Consider the following 19446-nt stretch of genomic DNA (forward strand, 5'->3'; position numbering starts at 1 on the left):
TTTCCATATCTTCCCCTTCTTCAGCAGATTGTCTGCAATCAACGTCGGCTGTAATACCATCATCCCTTGGCCCCTCTTAAATTTCTTGCTTACTGGGCTTTTACTTTAACTGCATTACATACATCTTCCACTCCCTGTTCATCTGGTTCCTTTCAGCATAAACCAGGCTGAAAGATCTGACTTGAAGCACGTTGATGGGACTCATCATTTGATGGCAAATTTGGAAAACAACGCTGTCATTTATTGTGCCTGCTTTGTGGCCCGGCTGTGACGCTGATTGATATCGAATGGCATTTTCATTCGGAGTCTTTGGGAGTGAGAATATGTGACAGAGAGTATTGATCTGTAGCTTAGTTGTTCTTGTAGTGTGATAGGATGAAGAAAGGAAAGAATGACTACCTGGTCATGCTTGATCGAACAAAAGTATAAACAATAAACATTTGAAACTTTTCACATATTGTCAGCCACAATCTTCAGTGTATTTTATTTGGATTTTATTTGAAAGATCAGCACAAAGATTTTTTTCCGTCTTTTTCTTTTTTAAATTTTTTTTTATTAAATATCTGTAAAGTATTGTGGGCATTCGTGTCCAGTCCCTCTGAGTCAATGTTTTGTAGAACTAGGTTTTGTTGTAGTTGCATCTGCCAAGGGTCCGTTGATCTCTGTCAGCTTTAAACCTCTGGTGATTAAGTTTCTTGCTTAAACCTCATTTGTTTTCACAGATTTTCAAATGGATTCTTGTCTTTACTTTGACTAGACTCATGTCTGTATGTTTAGGGGTAATGTGTTTTGTACCCAGGATCACCCTGTATTTTGCTTCACCCTTCCTCCCATCAACTCTGACCAGCTTCTCTGTGTCTGCTGAAGAAAAAGATTCCCACACAATGACACCGCTGCCATTGTGTACCTTTTGTGGAATGGTGTTTCAAACTGATGTGCAAAATGAATTCTCTTAGACACACAAAAATGTTCATGATGACCATAAAATGTAACGTTGAGTCTTATTGGACGTAAGCATCTTCTTTGCTGTCCGTAGCTTAAGGAAATCTGAAAATTGTCCTTCTTTGAGCTTTCTTATGATAATTGCTTTCAATTTGCAGCTTTTCCATAAAAGCAAAGGACTATATTTATTAATAAAGTTACATAGGAAGGCAATAGCCTACCATACAAATGCACACCACACTTTTCAGTTTGCAATTTATAAAAGTTTTGTTTTGGAATAACATGCATCATTATTGTCTTACTTCTTCACAGTAACTAAAATTTGTGGCTATTTGCTAACAAAATGCAAGACACTAACAGTGGCTAATGGTATGGTAATGTAAGTTTTGTCACTTGTTCCTTTTTGCATCTTGCCTTCCGCCTTCTTAATTTATCCACACAGCCTTCAGGTGCAAATCTAGCACCTTTCTCTGCCCAAGTTCATTCTTTCGACTGGTGAATAATGCTGGACAAGGAGAATTCTCAAATCCGCTGGGTTCCTTTTAGCACATTTACAACGTGTGATTGCAGAATAGACTGCACAAGTCTCAGGCTGACATGGTCCAACTGTCTTCAGATAAAAGCACCATGCTCCCTTTGGTGTGGATGCCTCCCTGGCAATTTGTCCCTGAAGTGTCTTTCACATTGTGTAATAAAGTCATTTTACCACCTCTGCGTTGTGCAAGCGAACCTGATAGTGTCACACAAAGACAGATGACTAGGACCATAGCCTGTGGGCCTACAGCAATAACTAACAACGGGCCATGTGCCTGTTTTCTAAAAAAAAATTGAAAAAGTGTTCACATCCTCCCCTTGAGTTTGCTGACAAGCCTTTTTTTGAAGGCTTTTACTCAAATAGGATGATAAATGATAGAAGATCTGTCATAGCTGAAAGGTAAAGTGTAGGTTCAAGATCTTTATTGGAGGATAGAGTAATTGAAGTACTTGTTGACCAATATGGTCTTTTAAAAAGCTATCTTTGTACAAAATTAATTTACCAAGGTTTTTGCTATGGTTGGTCCATTGTGTGTAGGAGTCTGGATTTTTGAATGTATCACAAGGATTGTACAATCTCTGCTCAGGACTGGGTACCTGATTACTAGTAGCATTATTAAATCCATATTATTTATTTACAAAGTACTCTTTTATTGAGTTTTTCCACCTTAACTTTTCTGAATTTAAAGTTCTGTAATCAAAACTTCAAATTCAGAAGTTTTGACACTTGAAGAAATCAGTAAAATATGAAAATTACTCAATTTATAAATCTATTTAATCTTAACCTTCCTGTTTAAATCTTTTTTCAACATAAAAACTAGCTTACATGCTTAATATGAGAGTTAGTTATTTCCTTTTTGTCACTCTAAATACTCATTCGATATGAACATGAAATACAGTATGTAATATGTTTCATATACATGGTAACATCCGAGGGGATAAATTTAAGTAAATCTTAACAATGAATAAATGTGGTTTGAACAGTGTAATAATTGACCAGCTATAGTCTGTATGCCATATCTTTATGTTTGTTGTTCCTGCTGGCGGGCGGCCTAGCCAATCTGTTTCGATATTCTCAGTGCCCCCCCCAAGCCCTCCCAACATTGAAAAATGCTGGCTACTCCCTTAACCCCTCTCCCTGAGAATCAAGTTCAATTCATACAAATAGTCATCTTCTTCATTTAAGACATAAATGTAATAATCAATAAATATATAGAGATGTACAGTAGGAAAAAGACAGAAACGGTGCCCACTTTACATATTCTACAGTATTCTGCTTTATAGAATAGGTTTTGTTGTAATTATAAAATTCTGAAAGCACAACCAACCCTTGAAACAAATGAATAGTTGGTGATAGGAAGCTTGGAAGCAGGAGCTAATATGCTGAGAGCTTCTTGCACGAGCAAGACATTTTGCTTTTTGGTAAGTGCTGAACAACCAGCACTTTTAATTTATCATTTGCTCCTTTCTTCCTTTTTTCGCACTCTCTCTTTGTCTCCTTTCACTGATCTATATGGGTCACATAGACAAGAGTCTTTCATTTTCTGCCTGGGTACAGCATGCATACTATTGCTCCATATTCTTTATGCTTATATTGAATTAGAGACCAAGGGGATAGCTGTGGTTTTTAAATGAACATTAAGAGGCTCCACCCTTTCAGAGAAAGCTTCAGCTCCGCCATAAATCTCCACCAACAGGCATCGACAAAAATCCTAGACTGTTATGATGCAATCTTTGGTTTATTGTATAATTACAAAGGCTAATACATGAAAAACGATCATGAAAGCATATGGCACAGTCCTAATTACATCCAGAGGACTGATGAATAATGGGGATGATGTGGCACAGTGATCCAACCGCTGCTTCTCACAATAGAAAACACTATTGTTTTCCTGTGGGAAAATGTGAAGCGTGTCTCATGTGAAACCTGCTCTTCTTCCAAAAGATAGAACCGAGAGGAACAGAGGAAAAATAATGGAAAGAAAAACTCATCTATCCACTGTTCAGTAAGGCAAGAGCACCCTGACCAAAACCCTTTTTTCCAGTAACCCTCATAAGCTCCTAATAAATGCTCAAGCGCTCACCTGTTTCTGGACTTTTCCTTTTTCTTTAAGCATTTAAAAAATATATGATTGTAGATTGTAACACATACTACTGGTAGCTTTAAAACATACATTAGCAGGAAGAAACAGAAGACAACGGAGATATGAACTGGAGCTGTCTGTTTACATCAGTACAGACATTACTGATAGACTGATGTGGTTAGCAAGATCAAAAAAAGCACCCAAAGAAAGGACTCTGCTGTTTCTGTTTATAGATACAAGTGGAACTAGAACAATAAGAGATTCTGATAACTAAGCAAGAAATGCCACAGTGTTTTGGCCTTATGATAATAGCCCCCATAGTTTCCGAATGTTATTAAAAAAATCTCCAGCTCAGTCTGAGGAGAAAACCCTTTAAACCTTTATTCGTGCAGTATATAATGGAGGTGTGAATAAATACGTACTAATAGGTTTAAAAGCAATTTTTTGGACAGTAATTTAAATGGTAACATATTAAAATCTAAACATGAATAAATATCTTTCAAATACTGAAAGATTTTATAAAACACTACAGATTTGGATTCATAACCCTACAACAATGTATTAGGAACGCACTAGATGGATTTTATATATTAAAGAAATTCTTTCTGCTGCTAGAGAGACGAGACTTGACACTGAATTGGGAAAAAGACTTTCAAGTTGACTTGGACCTGCCTTGCAAAGACTTAAAACTTAACTTAAACTAGGAAAAAATAATTCTTGAACTACTTTTACCGAGAGACTGAGGCTAGTCGTATGGTTGAGCCGAAAGTGAATTTCTACTATTGTGAAACAGCTCCAGTCGCCAACTGTTTATGTGACCAGTGTTTCATGAATTTTCCCACCATTGTCACTTTACATTGGGTGGTTGGTTAGAGAGATGACAGTGATTATTTACATTAGAAAGACAGGTTATTGGCGGTCCTCTGCCAATGAATATTTTGTGTGAAACAAAGGATTTGTGTGAAACAGGTTTTTTAGTCAAAATAAATTTCAAATAAAAATATCTTAAGTGGATCCTAATTTATTAATTTTCATAATGCCTTGCTTCTCTGATATATAACACCACCAGACCTCTGACTATAACACCACATATCAGTTCTCAGAGTGTATTTCTCATTGGAAGATTGTTGGTGGTACACTGTATCTTATATCCTTGTCCTGTGAAAAAAACATTTTTAATGTAATGTTAATGTTACAATGGGCTACAGTTTCATTAAAGGGCATTTGCATAAACTGCACAGCTAAATGTTTTGGGGATTGGAGGTGTCTTTGTCTTGGGTGTGGTAGTCTAACAGTTTGAAATAATGTATCTTATGAAGTAAAGACAGAGGGAATATAACTGATCCATACACTTTCAGCAATATAATACTGAGCTAGCCCTTTAAGTCAAAAACACTATGTTACTGAGATGAGTTCTTGTGGCTGTTTTATTTCTCCAATAAAATAATGTAATATTTTGTCCCTTATTTGTGTCTCTTCTGCCTTGTTTGTGTTGCCAGGTATTTACTTCCACTGGAAAATTTCTAGTCTGCAACAATAAGCCTACATGTAACAAAAACAGGCACTCTAGTTTTATATCCCCACAGTCCTTCTCGAAAAGGAAGCACTCCTTCCTGCGATGGTTTTCAATACAAGTTCTGATTGTTAAGCTGGAATTCTTTCTGTATGAATGTATTGCCAAGGGTAGCTTTTCTCATGTGTGTCTTGGTTAAATCTAACATATTTTCCCATAAAGATGTTGTTGTGGTATACTCTGGGAAGTTGTGCCCTCTGACAGTTGAAGAGCGACTTACAATTTAATGAGTAAATCCTTTACAGGGGTTTAGGAAAATGGTGCCTGGCTATTGGTGTATGCATGGACTTTTCAGTGGCTGCATCTTTGACCCTCTCCTACTTGTTCACCTAAACAAGCCTTAATGAAAATCTCATTCTTTTCCATGTTCCACTGCTTACGCAAACCTTGTTTTTCAGTTCCTCTCTTCTGCATCCGAACCCACTTCTGTTCCACCTTTCTTCCTCCATTCCTTCCGCACTGATGCCACCGGTGTTATCCAGCTAGATGTGAATAATGCTTACTGTCTTCCGAGAGAAACAAGTCAGACAAGCATGGATGGGCTGCATAGGTGGGGATGCTCATCACTTAAGTTATTTCTTACTAATTATCTCTTGCCCGTGGTGGTTCTGCTGCATCGAAGAGCGAACATAAGTATTACATTTTATATTTGCCTGCCTACACATGATCACACATATAAATAGAGTTCTATGAAGGCATCTAACGCAGAGAAACAGCTTCTGGCCTCCTGTGCTGCCTAATAGACCCAGTTACTGCACAGCCCTGCCCTGGAGCGCCACAGACGTCCAAGCCCAGATTGTTGATCTTGATGTGTGTGTGTATGAATTTTACATTTTGTTTTTTTTATTTTTTTTATTTGTGTGTGTGCCTGGAACATTCTTCCTTGGCTCACAGATAAAGACTGCCAGAAAATAAGGGCATACAGATAGACGCTATTTCCTGGACTGCATCATCCTTCCCAGAAAAACAGCAGTACACTCACTGAGCGCAAACACACACTCAGAACTGAACAAACTGCATTTGTCGTGCCAGAGGAGATACGCATGAATCTGTGCATAAAGCAGGGACTGAGAAGGGACGCAATGAGCTTAATCCTAGGGAGCTGGTCAAAATGTTTATCCTTAAACAATGATGAAAATTACTGCGATGAAAGGTTTTTCCAAGCAGATCAATGGAAAACAAGTAGTCATGCTTTTTAAAATTTTTATCACAAACTTCAATAACTTTTATTGTAACATTATGTGATAGACTATACAATCAGAACATGATCATGAAGTGGAAAGAAAACATGACGTATGGTTCTCAAAAGTTTTTAGAAGTAAGTGCCAGAAGAGTATGAAATACGTAGTGTTCAAAATAATCACTGACCATAATATTCTGTAATATAGGAATTAATAGAATGGGCTTGTTCAAAATAAGACCAGTATGTATCAGTCAGTGCAGTCATTCAATCAATGAGAAATTGTGAATCAAAGAGGCGGCCCTTTTTCAAAGACAAAGGCAGCACATGTTGGCCACAGTGCCTTTCTCTCTTTATTCAAAAGATACTTTGATTAAAAAGTTGATCTGAAAGTAGAAAGCATTGAATGTTTTTATGAAATTTCATTATTGAAAAAACATATGCAGAACTCATAAAGAGCACATTGGGAGGCCTAAAGAGACATGGTGAAATATTTTGTCAGGTAACTTAACAGTAAATTTAAGCCAGAGGACATTGGGAAGCACAGTGGTTCAAGCATTGTGCTATGGGGGTGTGTAAGTACAGGTCATGCTTTATGTTGAAGAAGAAATGCCAAATGAAGTGGGTATTCAACAAGAATACGAACCCATCCATTTTCTAATTAACTAACCAGCTTCATAGATCCTGCAGAAGAAAAATTCTGCTGCAGCTTGATGGTACCTCTACCACCCATCATTGTGGGAATGTAATGTTATGGTTGATGTCTGGAGTTAGTTTTCCAATACTCACATATCATATTGCATGCAGGCCAGAAAGTTCAGTTTTCTTCTCATCTTAATACAGCACTATACTTTACATGTTTTCTGTCTCACCATTCTTACATAAATTCCAGATTTATGAAGTACAACTACTGGTTGAAGCAAATGGGCCTAGATACAAATCTGCACCACACTGGGGATATGTTTTTGCAAAAAAGTTTAAAAGCAATATACAATTTTCTTTTCAGTTCATAATCCCGCTTTACTTTATATTGGTCTGTCACATATGCTTGTTGCTATAACATGACAAAATATGAAAAAGTTCAAAAAGCATCAGTGCTTTTGCAAGACCATGTATTGTAAAGATATAATGAGACATGCTGGCAAGAATAACTGAACAAATACAGAAGTCGACAGAGAAAAATTAAATGACAAAGTTGGAAGAGGATGCAAACCATTTTAGATATGAAAGTCTGTCTCTGCATCTGTGAAACACAGGTACCAATTTCCCCTCATCCCGGGCATTTGACAGAGAAATGCTAACCATATCAACAAGCTATCATGGCACAAGAGAGCTTTCCACTCAGTAAACTGCCAGGGAGAACAGAGGTAGACCATTACAGTCTTTGATATCCCAACACTTAAGAGGTCATTACGAGGCGGATTGCACAAGCACACACACAAGCGTGGCGGTGTAAACACCAAACAGGCGCCCCTGCAAGCCGCACCGGCTTTGTGAACCGTCTGGTTCTTGTGTTTGAGTGGGTTATGGCTATTCACACAATCTGGATGGGGCCATTATTCACATGGCACCCCACATTCACTACATATTATAGGTATCTGTCTCTATTGTGAAAAATGACAGGGACTTTAGTTCAGTGAGCTTGAATAACACCCCCTCCTCTCTGTGTTTCCCCCTCGCTCTTCTCTCCAGGTTGAGGACGTCTTGCTGCCACTGAGATGTGATTCTCTGCGGTTTCATTTTCCTCCAACAAAAGAAGATATACACTATCAGGTAAGAATATGTGTGGCAATATTAAATACATGCAGTCTGGTTGTGTAACAATTTTAAACATATTTACCAAGGTACTCCGGTCAGGTCAGAATGCATTTTTATTTACAGCAGCCATATTTAGGCCTGAAGGGATAGCCAAGCAAATGCACACACACAGCTGGTGCTGTGTTTTTTTTTTTTTTTGCAGACTCTACAGTATGCGTTATGCTTTTTTAGAACCCAAATGCGACCTGGGGTTTTCCCCAGAGACCTCAGGGTTCCATCTGTGCCAGGAAGTGCTTTAATTGGCCCGAACAAATGTGTCCTCTGAAAGTGCTAATCCAATCTGATTCGACCAGGCTTCAGAAAGAATATGGAAGAACGCGCGGCATGCCGTGAAGGCAGCAAGGATGGAAAAGAGCAGGAGAGACGCACTGGAAGCATGGGAGCAAACAGAGTTCTAATTGCAATTGGCCTGCTGTTCATTGAACGCATCAGCAGGAGTTTTACCACAAACGCAGACCTTCATCTGCCCATGAAGCCACTAACCACAACTTATTTACACTGTATTTACAAGCTGAGCAAGACCTGTAAAATGTCGAATTTACGAGCTTCCGTTTAATTAGGAATACTGTCTCCCAGAGTTGGCTGATGAATTGCACAATCAGTTTATTGGCAATAGAGGGAGGCGCAGTTGTTTGATATTGACACACTTGCCAAGGAGCAGCAGTTGACGTCCGTTTCTCACTAAGAGGAGAAATATATTGCATCTTTGCTGTGTAAAAACCCAGAGGTCATGTTTTCATGCAAGATTCTATTCTGTATTGATTGAATTGGCTGAGAGTAATGTGAAAGCAGGGTGCTCACTTTCCCCTACTGTGTGGTTTTGAATTTTTCTTTGCTATTGGTGATATTTCGTGGGTTTAATTTTCAAGCGCGTTTCACCACAGGCCTCAAAATGTCCATTTTGATGGTGCCGTTCAAGACGAGCGTTAGGCATTTTCTGTTTTGCCTTTAGATTTCACCCGTATTGCATCTTAATATTAGAATTTTTTTCTACATTCTGAAATTGTGGTGCAGTCCTCAACAAGTCTTGCAAAAATATTGTTACTCCTTTAATTTTCAACATTTTGTCATGTTCCAAACAGACTCCAGTGTATTTTATTAAGTAATCAGTAAAAAAAACTCTGAAAAGTGTAGCATGTATACATTATTGTGAAAAGATTTTGCTCCTTTTCATATTTCTTTCTTTTTGCTTTATTTGTCACATCTAATTGTTGCAAACCATTGAATTTATTTTAATATTAAAAACATGACTAGAGTAAGTACAAATCACTGTTTTATTGTTCAGTATAAGGTAGAAAAATAATCCAAACCGCTCATTCTTGGCAATAAATATCTTACATTGCAGTAGAGGAATTTGGTCACATTATTTTGATTTAGCCACATTGGATGGTTTGCAAGCATGAACAACCAGTTTAGGTTTATGGTGTGATGACTATCAAGATTTTTTTTTTTTTATTCTCTGATTGATCTTAAAGTTCACTTCCAATTGTCCTATGAATATTTGTCCTGCTGCGTAACGTAAGTGCCGTTGAAGCTGAGGTCACAAACTTTTTGTTGGACATTCTCCTTCATTATTGTGCGATACAGAGCAGCATTTATAGTTCCATCAATTACAGCAAGTTGTCAACGTCTTCAAGCAGCAAAGCAGACTCTAACACGATCTTCTCTGATGTTCTGTTTCTTAAATACTGGGAGACATATGTTCTAAAGTGTTTTACTTTTGTCTCGTCAGTCCACAGAATATTTTCCCAAACGTTCTTGGACTCCTTAACATGTTTTTAATGAAATGTGAGACATTCCTTTGTGTTTCTTTTTGTCTCCTTAACTGAGGTAAGCAACATTTTCTGTGCTTTAGAAGTCACTCTTTGCAGTTTTAGTAGATAAGGTATTGCTGGGACAGTTCACTACTGTTTTATGATTTGGAGAACGACTCTCACTGTGCTCTCATACTCTATTAATCAGTAAATATAAATTACTTTGTTTCTCATCTGTTCTTTCTTTTTTTTAGATTGGACATGTTTTGTAGACTCTGTTAAGCTTTAGGCATGTTTTTGGACAAGTTCTGTTTATAGGATTTATTGATTATGGGTCCAGGAGATATTAGGCCTTTGTGTGACTAACGAAATTACCGTAAGTATTTATGCTTATTTAATTTGCAATTTAGCAACAAGCGATTTGCATATGTTTTTTCCCTTAATAGCTGAAATCATAATTCAAAATTAGTTTGATTATCTGAAATACTTAAGTGTTGGGAAAAAAAGAAAAATATGTAGGGTAAGGTTGAAAAACGTTCACATACTTTTGGAAGCACTGTATATGATTTCATTTGTCATACACTTCCTATCCAGGATTTCTCAACCAGCATGCCTTCCTTCCTTCCTTCCTTCCTTCCTCTGCTCTCATATGAATCTGAATGCTTGCTTTGAAAGCTAACTTTGTGATATCAAGGCCCCATTTTGTCTTTAATTCAGTGAAACAATGAGTGAGAAGAAAGAACAGTGGGAAATGGGATATGTCATTCTTTGTGTTCGAGAGGTAGGGGGTATGTTTCTGTCCCTGTGAGAAACAGGTGTTTCCTGCTCCACGTACACAACCTTCATTTGCCTCATTACTAATGAGAGCTCAGACTGAAATACAATCTGTACTGGCCGGATGTTAAGTGAGTTCACGCAGCAGCACAATGCAGATAAGTAAATTAACACACTCTGAAATTACATGTAGCACTCACTTATGATATACAGTACCTTGCAAAAGTATTTATACTGTATTCACATTATATTGGGGTGGTATATGAGCGACTATAGCAAATAAGCAGATATTATTGCGAAGTAAATAGAAAATGATGCAAGGAAAAAAAACCTAGGTTCTAAAAAGTGTTGCATTTAGATGTATTTGAGGCATCCTTTGTAGCATGCCTCTACCAGCTTCATTAAAAAAAAAAAACCTGATATGCTTGCCCATGGTCCTTTGCAAATTAGCTCAGTCTCCATCAGATTGGTATCTGTCAATATCCATTTTCAAGTGCGACCACAAATTCTCAATTAGATTTAGACTTTGACTTTGACTAAGCCATTCTCTAACATGCATATAATTTAACCAAAGACATTCTATTGTAGCTCTGGTTGTATGCATATTGTTGATGAAGTTGTAACTTGACTAAATGTGACAAAGGTGTATGAACACTTTTGCAAGGCACTGTGAACACCCAATTTATCTTTAGGTTGACAAACATTTACTAAAACAACTTAAGTGCCTGTATAAAATAATGTATTTGGAATTTTAGCATCAAATATGTTGGTAAATATGACTGTAATTTCAGTAATATCTTCAAATTTCTAGAATATTCTCTACTAATAAATATACAGTTAAATCATTAAATTAAAAGGCTAGATTATTGAAATTTTATTTCAATATGGAGGCCTTGCTTTTTGTGCCCATACTTACTTATTTTTCTAATAAAACAACCTGTGCACACAAACAGTAAGTTACCATTCATACCCCCCTTCTTGGTGGACCCACCATTGAATGCACGCTTATTGTTTTACAACATGACCTGATAAGACAGAGCCCATATGTAAACCCTGCCAGTCAATGCCATCCACACAGCTGCCACAGGAAGGCTGCAGATTGTCCAGGGTCCAAGTTGAGGGCTTTGAGGCTGCCACTTGTGGCATGTGTGTTTTCTGTGCTGGCGTACTTTCGTCTGTGCTGTTTGTGCCTGTAAGACAGAAGCCTGTTTCTGAGAGTTGACAGATGGACCCGTGCAATTAGACACAGCCTGGCTGTGTGGAGAATTGCACACAAACAGACGTGTGGAAACCACATGAACCCAGAACCGGGCAGGATGCAGATGTCTCTGAAACTCTAGATCTGACACAGGATGCAATAGAGATGCAGATCTGAGACGTCTGTTTGCATGTCTCTAAGTCTGTCTACCTATTGGAAAAAAACTTATTTGTGTTTATTTAATAAATGAGATGGGGCTTTGAGCAATATTCATGGAATGAATAGAATTACCTTTATGTCTCTTCAAGCCATTTCAGACCAGAAATATTTGAGTTTTTCATTAAATTTCATTCACAAATTTGACATTTAGTGTAAATATTTATTTACTATTTTTTTATATACAGACACAAATGTCCTGTGAATTTATTAGGATTTATTAGTATTTGAATCATATTCTGTTACAAAATAATATATTATAATACTTAAGATTAGTCAGAATTGTTTCAAAGTGATCTGGATTTGGCTCTTTTTGTCTTCCCAATGACTGACCTTCGGTAGATACAGTAACCATCCCAGCAGAATGATGCTGCCATCACCACATGCAATGTTAGTTTTAGGCTGTTAAATCTGTTTTGCGTGTAGGCAAAGAAAAAAGACTACCTTTTACCTGAACACCTGCTTCCACATGCGTACAGTGGCTCATGGCACACTTCCAACAGAAATATTTGTGTCTTTCTTTTAAGCAACTGTTTTTTTTCTCACCATTTTTATTATTAATCCCACAACATGCGTTGTCATAATGAGATTAAATGATAGATGCCAAAGTAAAGAGGGGTAGTTACAAACTTTCAGATTTGTATTTGTTGAAACATTGGAAAACCATGTATTATTTTAGTTCCTCTTCACTTTTTTGTGCTACTTTGTTTTCACATAAAGTCCCAATAAAAATAATCGTTTAAGATTGTAACCTGATAAGGTGTATAAAACTTCCATACTTTCACAAGAAGAAAAAAAATCATCAGATGAATAAATCATTACATTTATTTATTTATGTAAAAAAAAACAACTGCATTTTGCATTAATAGGTATCTGCTGACAATAATAGGCATACAAATGCAACAAAAGATAACAATTCCGAATTTAGCTCTAATAGGGATGTATTGACCTTTGGTAACAGATCGGCCCAGAGGAGATTGGATTCACACTGAAAGGTCATGTTTTAAGACTTGGTTGTGTTGCAGCTGTGAAAATCTCGCTGCTGAAAAACTCGAAAATCCCTCAACAAGTACCACCAGGACCATGCCCCGTAAGCACTTAACCTTTAACTTTTCCAGTGGCGGGGCTCTTTGCTCAGCGGTGCGGCTCAGTGCAACTGTACTACATCGTTCCCAGGTGTGATGATGGCAATGTGTGAATGTAATCTGTCTTTCTCTCCTTTCAGCTGCTTCTCCTCTGTCATTCATGCAAACCCGAGCATGTTTTGTCAAAGCACGGATAAAAAGAGATTATGCATTGATAATTTATGAATATGTGTCAAATGCTTGCAAATATTACTCCAGGAATTACTGTTTCTCCCATTTTTCCTTGGTGTGGTCTGACTTGTTGACTGTTCCGTAGATACAAGTCAATCCCTTATGTACTGTTTCTTTCCTCCTAAGATCTGAATAGAGCGGCAGGGGAGGACAAACACACACACTTGCGCACGCCTACGCACGCCTACACACCACAAAGTCACACACATATAGTCAGATTAAAATTCATTTACAAACACACACATATTGACACTTACAAATACAGTGCATTGGCACCTGAGTGCATTGGTACAACCTCCAGGACATGTACACTTGCATACACATATCAGCTGGGAATAGCCTACAGAGATGCTCTTTGTAAACAAGTTGGAAAAAGAAGCTATTCAGGGCCACACCATATTCCATGTAGGATTAGCCGCCTAATTTGTGTGAAGCACTTTTATTAAAGAAAACAAGTCATGGTAGTAAGTCCTGTTCTTTCTTCCTAATCGGTGCCTTTTCCCATTTATGGTGTTTTGCTTGCGGAATAGTGCTAATCATGTAGAGTATATTGTAAATGTAGACTTCTGAAGGGCTCAGCACAGCAATGTGCAGATGCTCTCACAGATGTTTTCTCTCCATGTGTCTGTTTACCAGTTCAATTATCCTTATCACCCACTACAGAGATTGTTGATATATTTAGGGGCCTTCAACAGAAATTTCATCAAAAACACAATGTTACATTTGCAGAAAAAGTCCACTTTTGTGTTTACTGTACATCTTGGTCAGAGCTGGCAGATGTTTCATTTATTGTGAGAACATAAAGTGTGTTGCAAAGCAGCCAATTATGGAAAGCTTACATTCTGATTTTTTTTCCCAAATAAATTAGTTTCTTCAGTGTTTCAAGAAGAAAAAGTTTAAACTCTTTTTAAACAGTTTATACACAATTATTATACACAATAAATTGCAAAAATATGCACACAGTTATACTTCTGCACATTTTGACACTTTATACAGTTTCGAGGAAGTCAAGTGATGTCAAGTAGCCAAGAAATTTGTACAAGTCGACTTTGTCATATCACTAAATAAACTCAAGAACTGATTTCTGTATTTTTTCAAAGTAAGAGTCTCACACGTATATAGTACAAGCTGTTGACTTAAAATACTCAGTTTCAAATGTGGGCTCATAGTAGAAGATGAGACTTTAGTCCACCAGATATATTCATACTGAGACTTGCTTCATTAAGTCTTAGTATGAAGCAATTAGATCTTTAAAGATCTAATGCCTTTAAAGATCTAAAGGCATTAGATCTTTATATCAAGATTTAATGCCATGGGAAAACGACTCGATACACCAATAATTTACAATAAAGATAAAGAAAGATTGAAAACCAACATGAAACATATATCTTTCATGTAATTCTGTGAAAAACAGATTAAATAATTCAGTTTAATCACTGTGATCTCACTTTCAATCTCTGCTGAATTACTGTATTTTCAGTGCACCTGCCTGCTTTGGTTTGCTGATTGGAACACATCCGCCCACCAGGGATATGAAACTGCAATAAGATCCAGACCTCAGGTCTGTGTGATTTGAATATGAAATGATTAGATTATTGATTTTGGCTATTTGGATCATCCACCCGAGGTGATACCGAGGCGGCACAATCACCGCAGATGACATTTAGTACTGTGTTTACCTTCGCTGTCCCCATTGATTGCATCAAAATCGCCACCCATACATCCTGCAGGAGCTCATTGTCTCATCAATTTGCAAGAAGTGAAGGATGGAGCTCCTCAGAAATGCAACAGTTGTGGTTTTTGTGTGTGCAAATAACCACATTGCCCTGCAATCAACAATAACGCCATTGCTACGGGCTAACATTTTAAGTACCTCTGAATCTCATTTTGAAATGATGCATTTCATGCATATCCTAATCAATTAAAGCCTGTTGCATTAAATATTTGTCAGGAAATTTAGTATATTGAAAATGAAACTTTTTAATGGATCCTATTAACAATAATGTTTAAGTATTAATTACATTTTTTTAATTTAAATTCTGTATTTATCACATTTTCAAACTAAAATATATACATGGCATTCCTTTACAAAAATATTGACAAAATCCCCTAAGAACAACAAATGCATTCTAAATATCAGAAGTGATACATTTTAACATCAGTTTTTCTGTATTTTAAGATTTCTTTAATGACAATTTAGGACACATTATGCATTTTTATTTGCAATTTCATATTACCATTTCAAACGATACACTTTGTACTATCAACCTCTTAGAAAGTACATGAAGACATCTTGAACTTCAACCTTCGGATAAAAGTACAGCATATTCTTGAGCTAAGCATCCAACCTTGTCAAAGTACAGATCTCAAAAATATCTCAAAAATATGTATATCAACATTGATAGAATAAAGGTTAAATCATTCCAACATAAGTATAATCCACAAAATATATAAAACACACGTAGAGTGAATATAAAACCTCTACATAAATCAGTTTGCGCATATAGGGGCATGTAAAATCTTTTATAGAGTCCTATTCCACATTATATATTCTGGACAATTGAAAAAAAAAACAATCCCTGTGGAAGATAAAAGTATAAACAATAAAAACAAACTGCAACAAACTGGCTTTATATGTGTCGACACTATTTAACAAATATTTCGTGAAAACACTTCTTTTGTAGTGGTCCCATGTTTATTTGCTAATATTTCCCTATTTTACCTTTTAAAAGTTCTCAGAATCTCTCATATTACACAATTCTCTTCAAGGGACAGCACACATTTTTGTCAGATTTAACTCTAATCTGTGACAATGAGGTTAAAAAACATATTTTTCTGGTGAAGTCATTCTCTTGTTATACATACAGCTTTTTCCTTCAGATTGATCAGTTCTAGAAATTCAGTCCAATTATATGGCAACCACATTTAAGCTCTAAGCCTACACACAAGGATCAGCCCTGCAGGCACCAACAATAACTCTTAATTTTTATCTATTTATTTTTTTTATATCTTGATGCACCAGGTACATTTTTTCCTAGCGCACTGCTGGGCCTCCTCAATCCCAGCAAACTTTGAAGAAAAATCTGTTCCTCAGTGCAGATTCCCGCCTTTGTTCCCAGAGAACTAAAAACGCAACATCAAACAAATGTATTTGTAGACAAATGTTCCTGCTTCACTGTGGACATCCGTCACGGGATGTTATGTGCACATCACAGTGCTCAGCTTTGCTGCCGTCAAAGGGTCTCAAAAGGACTGTAACATTCAATGTATTCTGTGATACGCGAGTGAGGGGTATTCTTTATGAGTCCACCAGTGCGTTTTCTTATGCATAAGTGAAGGTGACAGTCTGAAAACGCATGTATCCTCCTCTTATCCATCTGTATTTTCAATGCCATTTTCTCAGTATTTAGACAATCCAGCCTTAAGTGCTCCCTTTTATATTTATATACCAGTGTTGATGCTTATGTATTATTGAATCATGAAGAGCCTGGTAAGCACCCCAGAAAGGCATATTGGAATAAATATTTCAAGACCTCGATACAGTTCACGACTGCAAAAGCAAAAGGTTAGGAGCTTGATGTCTTATGCAGAAATCTCCTTTTCTTTGCCTGACTTTACTGAATCACTGGGATCTGAAGTTTGCTGATTCTGAGCAAATCTTTGAAAGTTTGCATTTCTCTGAGCCAGTATTTGGATGTCCTATTAGAGTGATAGGAGAAGCAGTCTCGTTATCTAGACTAGAGGGATCTCTTTCAAGTAAGGTTAGTTTGAAATGCAAAACCAAGGATGAGAAGCCCATGAAGAGCAGTAAACATTTCTAACCATCTTTACTGAGCAGCAGGGAGGAACTGCATTGACAGAGGATGTGGCACAAGAAATCCATTGAACAGAAAACGGGGATTGAAAAAAGATTGCATGAATGTAAACGAAAGGTCCAGAACTTGAAAAAGAATAACTGATAGTTGATGAAGCTCCTATTTATTTAGAGATATTCACCTAATTGAGGATATTCGCCTGTGAAGCCTGCTTCTTGGGGGTTTAAATGTATGCCACAAGTCTTGCATTTGGCCTGTTTTTCTGCCTCCTTCATCAAAGCACCATCACTCATTGCTGAGTTGGCTGTTCTTCATACTGTACGGGACGACTTTCTCTTCCCCCCTCTGACAAATACAATCGCATGTGCACATAAATGCTGCCTCCGGGTTTAAGGCACGGCTTTGACGGATCCATTTTGACAGTACTGGGTTCAGAGCACAGCGACAGAGGGGAAGAGGGAGATGGCGTCGGAGGGAAGAGGGAAGGTGGTATGAAGGAGAAGACAGATGAATCAAAGGGAGGAAAATAACGGCTGTGGCAGTAAAATCAACATCAATGCATCTCTCGCTGACATAATTGAGTGTATCAGAGGCAGTTTTGTAAACCATTAGTTTCCCCCCTCTTATGGGGGACTCTCTTCTATTTGTAGAAAACTGCAGCGTCATCTGTGTGACTACATGTGATCGTAGGTTTAGAAATGTGCAGTATTTTGCAAAAATGTTCATTCATATCCCTTGAACTTTTTCGCCTCACAAACAGAAACTTCAAATAATTTTATTGGGATTTTATGTAATAGACTAAACAGAGGACAAGTAGAAGGAGAATTATACATCGTTTTCTCATTGTTTTAGATTATTTTCTTGTCCTGGAAAGTTTTCAGTTGTGCCATACTCCTTTTCAAAATGATAAGTGTCCTGTACACCCATAGAGCTTTATCAAGTCCAGAAGACCCCAAAGTGCTTCACACTACTTTCAGTCATTTACTAATTCACTCACACATGGTGGCAACAACAGAGGCGAAAGGAGTGGGGATCAAGCCAGCAACCCACTGATTGTGGGACAAACTCCTCCACAAACTCCTACCACCATCGTCCCAATAATTAATAGTTTGAACAGTGCTTTGTAAACTGGAATTGACTAATATTTGACAGAGGAGCAGCGTCTCAAATACATTTCAGTGTAAGGGGCTTTGTTTCTACCTTTAACGGAGTGTAAAGTTCATCATGTTGAGTATTTCAATCAGATTATCTGTAATTTGAGTTGGCCTATGCGGCAGATGTAACGTAATAGGCTCCAGTTCTGACAACATCATATTCAACAGACGTGTGCATCTCCATTTCAAATCTGAAGTGACATTTGCTTTTACCTTTGAAGCGGAGTGAGACATGAGCATACTTATATCCCTGATGAGCACAATTTCATTGTGTTTCTAGTTGCTACTGTGTCTGTGAAATAAGAAGTTTTATTGAAAAGTTTCTGTGTTTCTTGAAACCCACAGACAATCCCAGAAAGATGAAGAAGTTGAGAAAGGACTTTGAGGAAAAAAAAGTCTCTTCTAGTTCAATGTTTGCTCAGTATCACCGGTTGGATGTTTGAACTTGGTGTGAAAGGGGACTAGACGTGAACAGAGGCAACATTCCTTGAGCCTGTTAGGTCTCACACTGGTATAAACATGGATTTGAACTTTCTGCTGTTGTTTTTTCTCAGAAAATAAACTTTCAGCCAACTTTAACCCAAAAGTCCTTACCAGTAAATATTAGGATTCTGATGTTTAAATTTTTGACAACATGAATTTTTACCACTGAGCAATAAAAGATTGTTTATTAAAGAGAACCTTTTGGAAAGTTTTCACACAACACATTTTTTTTATTTTATTTTTTTAGCTTTTATGGTATTCCTAAAAATGGTCACTCTGTCAGCAGTGGGATCAAGTCTAGTGTTTATCACAAGTCCTCCATAGGAGAACTGTACTATAATGGAATATGAAATGACAATGTTGCTAGAATGAATCATCTCTTCTTAGTACTTTAATGTCCACAAGGCAAAAAATGCAATTTAATTTAAAAAAATTAGGAGTTAAAGATATGAATATTGTAAATAGTGACCTATCTTGAACATGCTGTACATCAAATTTGTGTCTCTAAGCCTATTAGCGATAGCATTTTAAAGACCAATGCTGAAAATTACATGTTACCTGGATTAGCAAATGGTCCAAAAAAAATGGACCATTTGCTGAAAAAC

General features: G+C 37.1%; 1 protein-coding gene across 7 annotated transcripts in view; it reads left to right on the plus strand.

The window, feature by feature from the left end:
• LOC102235489 (adhesion G protein-coupled receptor L3-like) overlaps positions 1-19446 on the plus strand; it is a 162981-nt gene that overhangs the window by 14819 nt on the left and 128716 nt on the right. For all 7 annotated transcript variants that reach the window (XM_014471006.2, XM_023333514.1, XM_023333515.1 and 4 more), the window contains exon 2: positions 8006-8086. The gene's annotated coding sequence lies outside the window, so the exon portion shown is untranslated. The remainder of the gene's footprint in view (positions 1-8005; positions 8087-19446) is intronic.

The sequence above is a fragment of the Xiphophorus maculatus genome, chromosome 5 (genome assembly GCF_002775205.1).
Source record: "Xiphophorus maculatus strain JP 163 A chromosome 5, X_maculatus-5.0-male, whole genome shotgun sequence".
NCBI lineage: Eukaryota > Metazoa > Chordata > Actinopteri > Cyprinodontiformes > Poeciliidae > Xiphophorus > Xiphophorus maculatus.